The 10279-nt window shown below is 47.4% G+C and overlaps 1 protein-coding gene across 1 annotated transcript in view; it reads left to right on the top strand.

Moving 5' to 3' along the window:
• The first annotated feature begins 955 nt into the window (after positions 1-955).
• LRRC56 (leucine rich repeat containing 56) overlaps positions 956-10279 on the top strand; it is a 123976-nt gene continuing 114652 nt past the window's right edge. The window contains exon 1 of the mRNA XM_068260295.1: positions 956-974. The gene's annotated coding sequence lies outside the window, so the exon portion shown is untranslated. The remainder of the gene's footprint in view (positions 975-10279) is intronic.

Below are 10279 nucleotides of genomic sequence, written 5' to 3'. Positions count from 1 at the left end.
CCTTTTCACTCTGGCCTACCACCCCTCACAATTGCTCTAAACCCACAGCTGAACCCTGGTCCCCTACCTCTCGTGTCCCTACCTCTCCCTCTAGATTGTAAGCCTTTGGGCAGGGTCCTCCTCCTTTTGTGTCCTACCTCATCATGCTCCTCCATTACTGTGCACCCATGCTATGCATTTGAGTGAACCTAACTTGCCTAATCTCCATGCTCCCCTCCAGTGACTGACTAAGCATTACCTTGTACTCATACTGTGCTGTGTGATCTGGTTTTCTTGTATTCCTGTATTGTCAATTTGCTGTTTGTCACCCCTAAATATTGTCTGTAACCTAAATTAATGGCCAGCGCTGCGTAATATGTTGGCGCTTTATAAATACAATAAACAATAAAATTATATATATATATATATATATATATATATATATATATATACATACATACATCGTTTTCCTATGCTATTGATCACTTTTATTGGGGAAAAAAATTGAGAATGCAGCGTTTTGGTTGAATCAATTTTGGCCACTTGAGTCAGGTGAGAAGATATCTACCAGACCAAATAAATTAACTTCTGATTTATCGCTTAGAGCAATCCATCAGTTATGTCACTTCCTGTTAGAGAATGAGTAATGCAGCTGGAGACTAGTTGAGAATGAGATGGCTATAAACTTTTACTCAGAAGGAGACAGCATTAATAGAATGTAGAGAAGTGGTACCATAAATGAAAGATTTATTATGTAGCTATAAATGTTTACAGAACCAAGACAAGCTGACCGGATGGTGATTCATGTACTCAGTAGGGCTGAAGGGATTTGTTGGTACTCTGGGCCTGATTTGCTAATGATCTCCTGAACTGGAATACACTGGGAACAGAAGGGATTCTGTAAAGTTGGCTTGGATTTATTAAAGAGTGTTAGGTGGGAAAGGTTTGCATCTCTCACCTGGGTCATATTGAGCCATAGTGAAGGTTGGTGATAGGTAAGTGAATTAGTACTTTTGTAATTGTGTGCATGTATTGTCAACAACCTTTTTATATATATATATATATATATATATATATATATATATATATATATATATATATATATATATATATATATTTGGGCAGCCTGTTTTTTTACAGAAAAAGCGTGGGCATGTTGGACAGCAATATTTCACTCAAATGTTAAACAACTTAACACCTAACTGTGCACTCTCTCCTAATGTAAACCCCAATCTAAACCTATCTTTCTAGTATCATTAGTGTCTAAACCACACAACCTATACAAACCTACAGTGATGCTCATCCGAGCTAGGATAACCGAGATACTTGGATATCCTAGCTCTTTTTTTACTATTCGAGCTCGAATACCGAGCTCGAATTGTATTAGCTATCCGGGCTGTGCTATCCGAGCGCATTCGGATAGCAATCAGCTATCCGGAGATATCCGAGCTCGAATACGGAGCTCGGATAGCGTCATCAGCGGTGACGTCACCTCGAGTCCTCACAAGCGAATCAGAGGGCTCCCAGCCCTCTGACTGCAGCCAATCACAGAGGGGGAGCCTGGCCAAGCCTCCCTCTATAAATAGCGGGCGCCATGTTGCCTCACTCGTCCTGCTTGTGACTTACTGACTGTACTGAGAGAGACTGCTCCAGTGCTTTTTGTCTGTGCAAGTAGTGCATTTATTGTTCAATACACCAAGCATTTTTACACTCCAACACTTGATATTCACCTGTATTGCTTTGTATTGTAGATAGATTGTATTTTAGGCAGTTTAGTTTGTGTGATTAGGGACTAGGGAGGGAGACTGTCACTGGTGCTGCTGCAGCTGCAGCAGCTAGGCCCTGTGCCTAGGCAAGGCAGCCTGCCCTGCTCTGTGCTCTAGTCTCTAGTTACCTGTGATCTCACCTGTCCTACTCTACTGTACTACTTGTGTGTTAGATAGAGTATTGTACTATTTTGTAGTTAGCAAGGCCCAGCTTTACTTCTATACCTGTCCTGTATCTGCTCTCTGTAATCTAGTCACACCTGTTCTATTGTTTAGCTAGATTCTTCTATTGTTTAGTTAGTACTGTAGTGTACTCTAGTCTGTGTATAGGGACCGTCCGTCACCGCGTTACCTAGGGTCTTTGTGTGCGCAGTGCACGTCTGCGCTGTCCGCACCCTCTCATTAGTGCTACACCCGTCCTATTGTTTATATTACTTGTATTGTGTATTCGCTGAATTGTACTGTACTCTAGTCTGTGTATAGGGACACCGTCAGTCAGCGTCAGCTAGGGTCTTTGTGTGCGCACTGCGCACTCTCTCGTTAGCGCTACACCGATCTCTGCTGTAGAGTACACCTGTCCGTCACCTCACACACCCACCACCACCAGTCCCACCCCATTAAAGTTCCCCACTTGTCCCACCCACCTTTACATACATAACTTTTTTTTTTCATTTGTATAATATTAACCACTTTGTCCTCCTTGACGTATAAAAACGTCAAGGAGGACAGGCGCGCTCCCGCGGCCGATCGCGCGCGTGCACGCGCACTCCCGGCCGCGGAGTCGGTAGCCACGGAATCAATTTATCGGGCTATGGAGCCCGATCATTGATTCCTCTCCCCTGCTGAAAAAGCGACAGCTTCTCTCGGAAGCTTCGCTCTTTCTGAAGCTGTGTCTCTCTAAGCGTACATTGTACGCTTAGAGTGACGTCATGTAAAAAAAATCGAGATTGCCATCTTGTGGCCAAAAAGTAAAACTACAAGTAAATTCCCAAAAACATTACAATACACCAATATTTTCCCAAATAAAACACTTTTATATCCCACCCTCCCAAAAATGCCCACATAAAATGTTTAATAAAAAAAAACTAAAAAAACATTACTATAAAAAAAAAAAAAAAAAACATAAATATTTACCTAAGGGTCTAAACTTTTTAAATATCTATGTAAAGATGAAATATTTCTCTCTATTTTTTTTTATAAGCTTGTAAATAGTGATGTATGCAAAACGGAAAAAATGCTCTTTTATTTCCAAATAAAATATTGTCGCGATACATTGTGATAGGGACATAATTTAAATGGTGAAATAACCGTGACAAATGGGCAATAACAATACATGGGTTTTAATTATGGAGGCATGTATTATTTTAAAACTATAATGGCCGAAAACTGACAAATAATGAATTTTTTCATTTTTTTTCTTATTCTTGCTGTTAAAATGCATTTACAGTAAAGTGGCTTTTAGCAAAATGTACCCCCCAAAGAAAGCCTAATTGGTGGCGGAAAAAACAAGATATAGATCAGTTCATTGTGATAAGTAGTGATAAAGTTATAGGCTAATGAATGGGAGGTGAACATTGCTCGGATGCATAAGCTGAAAACGACTGAGATGTTAAGTGGTTAAAAATATACGATGTCTGGCACTGGCAGCCGCGGTTTGGGCAGGGGCAGCAAGAGCAGCAAGGGCATCGGCAAGAGAGGAGGTCGTGGCAGCTGCACCACCACCACCCTGCACAGTTCTGCGTCTGCACCAGTGGCTATTCCGCCATTAGCCACTGGCCGTGGACGCCTTGGCCGCCCAACAGCTGGGAGTCACGCTTCAGTGACACAGCAGCAAAGTGTCGCGCAGATGTTCCTCCCACCACCAGGTCGTAGCCGTCCTATTGAGGAGAAGGACGCAGACTCTGTGGTGGAACTGATGGTGGATGAGCAGGCCACCATTAGCTCTGGAACCGAGTCCTCCACCCCCGCCACCACTCCTGTTCGCAAGAGCAGCAGCAGCCGCCCAGCACTGCCTGGGGAGGAGGAGGAGGAGGAGGAGTACAGTTCTCCAGCCCCAGCGGGCAACACCAGCACCCTGTCACTCAGCACCTTCTTTACCCCAAACACAGCGAGGGTATTGAGTGCTGTTGCGGCAGAATTGGAGGAGGAAGAAATGCTGATGGGCACTTTGGGGGATGATGCTTTGGACAGTCAGACAGTGGTGAGTGTCCATCAGCCCATGCATGCAGAAGGGGAGTTTGTGGGGTCATCCCAGCAGGACATGTTTGCGGAGGGGGAGGATGATGATGATGATGACAGGGTGAAGGACAGAGACTGGGTGGCAGATCCTGGGGATGTCATCAGCTCTGAGGAGAAGGATGCGTCTGCGGGCCTTGCTAGAAGGATCAGCATCGCAGACATTGGCAGGATCAGAAGTGGGCGTGGTATGCAGGCCACACAGCATGCTGATCCTGCTGATCCGGAGAGTTCTGCCAGTGCCACCAGCCGCACCAAGAAACCCCCCCTCCCCCAACCACCACAGGGAGACCAGCGGCAGCAGCACCTTCGAGCCGAAGGGGAAACTTCACCTCCCCAATTTGGAATTTTTTCACCCTGCCATATGTGGATTGCAAGTATGCCACCTGCAACCAGTGCCGCCAGCAGCTCAGCAGAGGGAAGGACCCCTCTGCGTACAGGACCACCTTTCTGGTGACCCATCTGGCAGGGAAACATTTTCATGAGCATGAGGAGTTCATGAAGTTGAAGGAAGCTGGCAGTGGCAGACCCGCCACCACTGTGAAGCCGTTGGCAGCAGCCACCCGCCCTCCTCCACCTCCTCCAGCAGCACCAGCAGGAGTGCGTCAGCAACGCACTGCTCCTCCTTCCTCTGCAACTCCTGCCGCCGACACTGAGGCCTGTTCTGGAGGCCAGTCCTTAGTGGCCTCCTCTGCTCCCTCCAGTGATTCCCGTGCCAGCAAAAGGCGTCGCCAGACCCTGCTCAGCGACACCTTCCAGGGGGTGGTCAGGGTTCTGCCTCCCAGCAGCCGTCGCGTGCGTCAGCTGAACGGCTTGCTGGCACGGGCTATGTGCTCCCAACTCCTGCCTTATTCCCTTGTGCAGGAGGGGAGCGACATGCGTGCGCTCCTGATGTGTGCAGCCCCCAATTGGCCAATCCCCAGCCGACATTTCTCTGCACGCACGGCCATCCCTGCACTTCACCGCTCTGTGATGGCCAATGTCGGGAGAGGGCTGGATCACGCGGTGGTTCAACGGGTCCACGTCACCATGGACTCGTGGAGCAGCCGGTTTGGCACAGGCCGCTATCTGTTCTTCACCGCGCATTGGGTTAGCTTGGTGGAAGGGGGTGAGGAGGGGGGGAGCAGCATCGGGCACTGTCAGAGCAGCAGCAGCAGCAGCAACGCAGTGGGTGGTGCCACCATGCATGGTCAGCGGAATTGCAGCAGGTTCCTCTGATCAGCTTCCATCCTCCGGCACACCAGCCCAAACCCCCCGCCTCAGCAGCAGCGTGAAGCCCCGCCACTGCCAAGCGCTGCTGGAATTGGTTAGCCCGGGGAAGACCAAACTCATGGCGAACCATGTCCTGGCCAAACTCCGAGAGCAGGAGAGGAATTGGCTGACCCCCAGATGCCTCAGAGTCGGAGAGGTGGTGTCCGACAATGGGGCAAACCTGGTTGCTGCAATCAGCAGGGGAGACCTGACCCACATCCTCTGCCTGGCGCACGCCCTGAACCTGGTAGTCCAAAAGTTCCTGTGGACCTACCAGGGGATGGACCGACTCCTTGAGGCGGCAAGGAAGGTTGTGCGTCATTTTCGGCACTCGGCTGCAGCCGTAGTGAGCCTGGAAGAGGTGCAGAAGGAGCTGCACCTGCCACAGCACCGGCTCATGATCGATGTTCCAACTCGCTCGAACTCCACCCTGGCGATGTTGGAGCGTCTGGTTGAACAAAGGCAGGCTGTCAGCCAGTACGTTGCACGAGCAACAGTTGCCGCCATCACTGCAACTATGCGTGCAGCCACCAACCTTCCGTCCATCATCTCCACGGTGGACTGGGGCACATGCAGCAGGTGTGCACAGTGCTGGCACCCTTCCTGCAGGCCACCAACATGGTAAGCAGGGACCATGCAATGGTGTGCGAGTGGGTCCCCATGGTGTGTGTGCTGGACAGGGCCCTGTATGCACTGCTGGAAGAGGGAGCGGCAGCCTTGGACCAGCAGGAGCTGCAGGCAGCTTCACAGGCCATCTCTGAGGAGGAGGGCTTGGAGTTGGTGGAGGTCCCTGACCTTGCTGCTGATGAGGAGGAGCAGCAGAGCACAGCTGGAGTGGTGCAGGGGTGGAGAGAGGATGAGGTGGAGGAGGCAGAGGATGAGGAGGACAGCACTGTCGGCTCTGGGGCTGCCGATGATGTGCCAGCAGACGCGGCCAGACTCTTCCCAATGGCAGCGCACATGCTGAGGTGCCTGCGCAAGGATCCAAGAGTCATCCAGATGAAGCAGAGGGAGGACATCTGGATCTGCATGATGCTGGACCTATGTCTCAAGGGGAAGCTCAGCCAGTTCCTGCCTGCAGGAGGAGACCGTGCACAACAAATGAGGGATTTGCAGCTGTCCCTTGTTGAGCGCTTGGAGGAAGCCTTCCCTCAGCCATCCACCCCCACTGTTCAGCCAGCACAGAGGCAGCAGCAGGTGCCTGCATCCACCAGCAGCAAGCGCACGCGCACCACAGACCTGCTGTCTCTGACCAACGAGCTCTATATGAGTGTAGAGCTGCCAGGGACTAGAGAGGAGGTGCCTGCAGCAGCATCCTTCTCCAGTCACAGACAGCGCTTGACCCGCATGGTGGCTGACTACATGGGGTCCTTCAGCGGGCTTGACAGCATTGCCCCTGTTGATCCCATGGAGTATTGGGTCAAGCACCTGCCGATCTGGAGCGAGCTTGCGCAGTACGCCCTGGAAGTGCTCTCCTGCCCCCCTTCCAGCGTACTGTCAGACCGTTGCTTCAGTGCAGCCGGTGGAGTCGTCACTGAGAAGCGATCTCATCTGTCTCACAAGTCTGTGGACAGACTGACGTTTCTCAAAATATACCAAGCTTGGGTAGAAGGCGAATTCCTGGCCCCTGTTGTCGGCGAGAGGGGGACATGAAGTGGCACACACACATTACACCTGCTGCTGCTGCTGCTGTATTTCTTCCTGCTGTCTGTGTCTCCACTGCCAGGGAACACATTAAAAGGTGCTACTGCCCATGCGCCACCAGCTATTTACGCTCAAAAATAGCTGCATTATTTTGAAATTAAAAAAAAATTAAATTATTTTAGAGGTGTCCGGGTTGAAAACTGTGCTGTCCCAATTGTGTATTGGACACAATGTGCGCTTCACGACCTCTGTCTGGAACCTCATGGTGTTTATATACGGCCCTGGTACCACCGCTAGGACCCAGGGCCTATTATGTCTCGCTGCCTGCCCTCCTGCCTGCTGCCAGTCTGCCACACACTCATCCTCCTCACGCTGCCTGCTGCTGTATTTCCTTCTGCTGTCTGTATGTTTGCACTGCCAGGTAACACATTACAAGGTGCTGCTGCCCATGCGCCACCAGCTATTTACGCTCAAAAATAGCTGCATTATTTTGAAAAAAAAATTAAATTATTTTATAGGTGTCCGGGTTGAAAACTGTGCTGTCACAATTGTGTATTGGACACAATGTGGGCTTCACGACCACTGTCTGGAACCTCATGGTGTTTATTTACGGCCCTGGTACCACCGCTAGGACCCAGGGCCTATTATGTCTCGCTGCCTGCCCTCCTGCCTGCTGCCTGCTGCCAGTCTGCCACACACTCATCCTCCTCACGCTGCCTGCTGCTGTATTTCCTCCTGCTGTCTGTATGTTTCCACTGCCAGGGAACACATTACAAGGTGCTGCTGCCCATGCGCCTCCAGCTATTTATGCTCAAAAATAGCTGCATTATTTTGAAAAGAAAAAAAATTAAATTATTTTAGAGGTGTCCAGGTTGAAAACTGTGCTGTCCTAATTGTGTATTGGACACAATGTGGGCTTCACGACCGCTGTCTGGAACCTCATGATGTTAATTTACGGCCCTGGTACCACCGCTAGGAACCAGGGCCTATTATGTCTGCCTGACACACACTACTCCTCCTCCTGTAGCTGCATTGAGCTTCTGCTGTCTGTGTGCTGCTACCACTGCCAGGGAGAACAGAAGAAGACCTATTTTCTGCTACCACCCACTCTCCTACCAACTATTACCACATTACAATAGCTGCAACTACTTCCTCCTCCTGCTGATGTCTGTGTTTTACCACCGCCAGGGTACACAGAAAAAGGCGCTGTGGCTTGCAATGTGCCACTACCTATTATGCCATCAACACAAATATAACTATGGTGTTATTAAAATAAAATATTTCCACAAATGAAGTAAAAAAAATATTACAAAAGAAAGGAAAACCAAGACACATAATATAATGATAGAGAAGAAGAAGAAGAAGAAAAAGAAGAAGATATAGAAGAAGAAGAAGATATAGAAGAAGAAGAAGAAGAAGATATAGAAGAAGAAGAATAAGAAGATATAGAAGAAGAAGAAGATATAGAAGAAGAAGAAGAAGAAGAAGAAGAAGAAGAAGAAGAAGAAGAAGAAGAAGAAGAAGAAGAAGAAGAAGAAGAAGAAGAAGAAGAAGAAGAAGAAGAAGATATAGAAGAAGAAGAAGATATAGAAGAAGAAGATATAGAAGAAGAAAAAGATGATTGAAGAAGATACAAGAAGTAGACGATGAAGAAGATTCGAGTAGAAGAAGATATAGAAGAAGAAGAAAAAGAAGAAGATATAGAAGAAGAAGATGAAGACGACGTAAATGAAGACTTCCAACTTACAACCATTTTGGACACACCTTCTCATGCAAACACTTTTCATGAAGTTAATTTACTATTTTTGATACCTTTTTTATAACTACTACATCACCACATAATCACTTGATGTTTTGCTTCATAAAAAAGGTGGTTTCATGCATCATTGACCTCCAATACAAGTTTTAAAAGCTATTTAAGGCCAGCTCGAATATTTTACTAGAATACAGACTCGGATAGTGACGTCAGATATCCGAGTTCGAATCGGGTATTCGATTAACTCGAATATCTAACTTCGAGTGAATTCGGATAGTTTACTATCCGAATTCGACTAAACTCGAATAGGATAATGAGGTATCCGATCAACACTGCAAACCTATACAAGCATGAGGCTAATCTAGTCACACTTCAGTCAGAGCACCTGATTTCCATGCATGTTCAGGGACTGTGGCTACAATTATTAAGGGGCAGGATCAGCAGGACAGCCAGGCTATTTGCGTTGTTTAAATGGAAATAAATATGGCAGCCTCTATATCTTTTTCACCTCAGGTTTCCTTTAAAGAGTACCTACATTATAAATTACATTTTGCTGTAAACCTAATAAGTTGCGAACATATATAAAAGCTCACACATGATAAAGTGTGATTTCTCACCCCGAGGGTCCGTGAAATTGGGCCCTGGGCCTTTTTTTTCTTTCCAAACCATAGGGACTAAGGATGCTGGGGGATTGATGTCATAACTCCACCCCTCATGTCCATGTGATCTAAACCAGGCAGACAGACAGACATCTGAAATAAGAATTATAGCAAACAGACATGATGAGACGGCTGCAGCAGTTTCCCTGTGTCTTCCCTCTCCTACACCCTGTGAAAAGAGAAGTAATTTGATCCAGGCAGACTGCAGGGGAGGGAGGGGCAGGGGAGTTAACCAGGCTGAAGAGGTGGGCGCAATGCTTTCAGCTTCAGGAGAAATAAGAAAGTGCTGCTTACAGATATAAATGTGAGTCTGTTCTGTCCAATATGATGTACCAGATGTAAACTTTATATGTTCATCTACAGTGGGATGCGAAAGTTTGGGCAACCTTGTTAATCGTCATGATTTTCTTGTATAAATCATTGGTTGTTACAATAAAAAATGTCAGTTAAATATATTGTATAGGAGAAACACACAGTAATATTTGAGAAGTGACATGAAGTTTATTGGATTTACAGAAAGTGTGCAATAATTGTTTAATTAAAATTAGGCAGGTGCATACATTTGGGCACTGTTGTCATTTTATTGATTCCAAAACCTTTAGAACTAATTATTGGAACTCAAATTGGCTTGGTAAGCTCAATGGCCCCTGACCTACATACACAGGTGAATCCAATTATGAGAAAGAGTATTTAAGGGGGTCAATTGTAAGTTTCCCTCCTCTTTTAATTTTCTCTGCAGAGTAGCAACATGGGGGTCTCAAAACAACTCTCAAAAGACCTGAAGACAAAGATTGTTCACCATCATGGTTTAGGGGAAGGATACAGAAAGCTGTCTCAGAGATTTCAGCTCAGAGCTCAGTGAGCAGGTCAGGAGCTGCTTTAATTGGCTCCTGACTTTGTGATCACTGTGAGCCAATCAAATAGGCTGCTCAGATTGATGGACAGGGTCAGGAGCCAATGACGGTGCACAGAGGGGCTGTGTCAGGTAT

Source organism: Hyperolius riggenbachi, chromosome 11 (assembly GCF_040937935.1).
Source record: "Hyperolius riggenbachi isolate aHypRig1 chromosome 11, aHypRig1.pri, whole genome shotgun sequence".
In the NCBI taxonomy this organism is placed as follows: domain Eukaryota; kingdom Metazoa; phylum Chordata; class Amphibia; order Anura; family Hyperoliidae; genus Hyperolius; species Hyperolius riggenbachi.
Note: the sequence above shows the minus strand (reverse complement) of the source record. Positions and strands in the feature narration are given on the sequence as shown.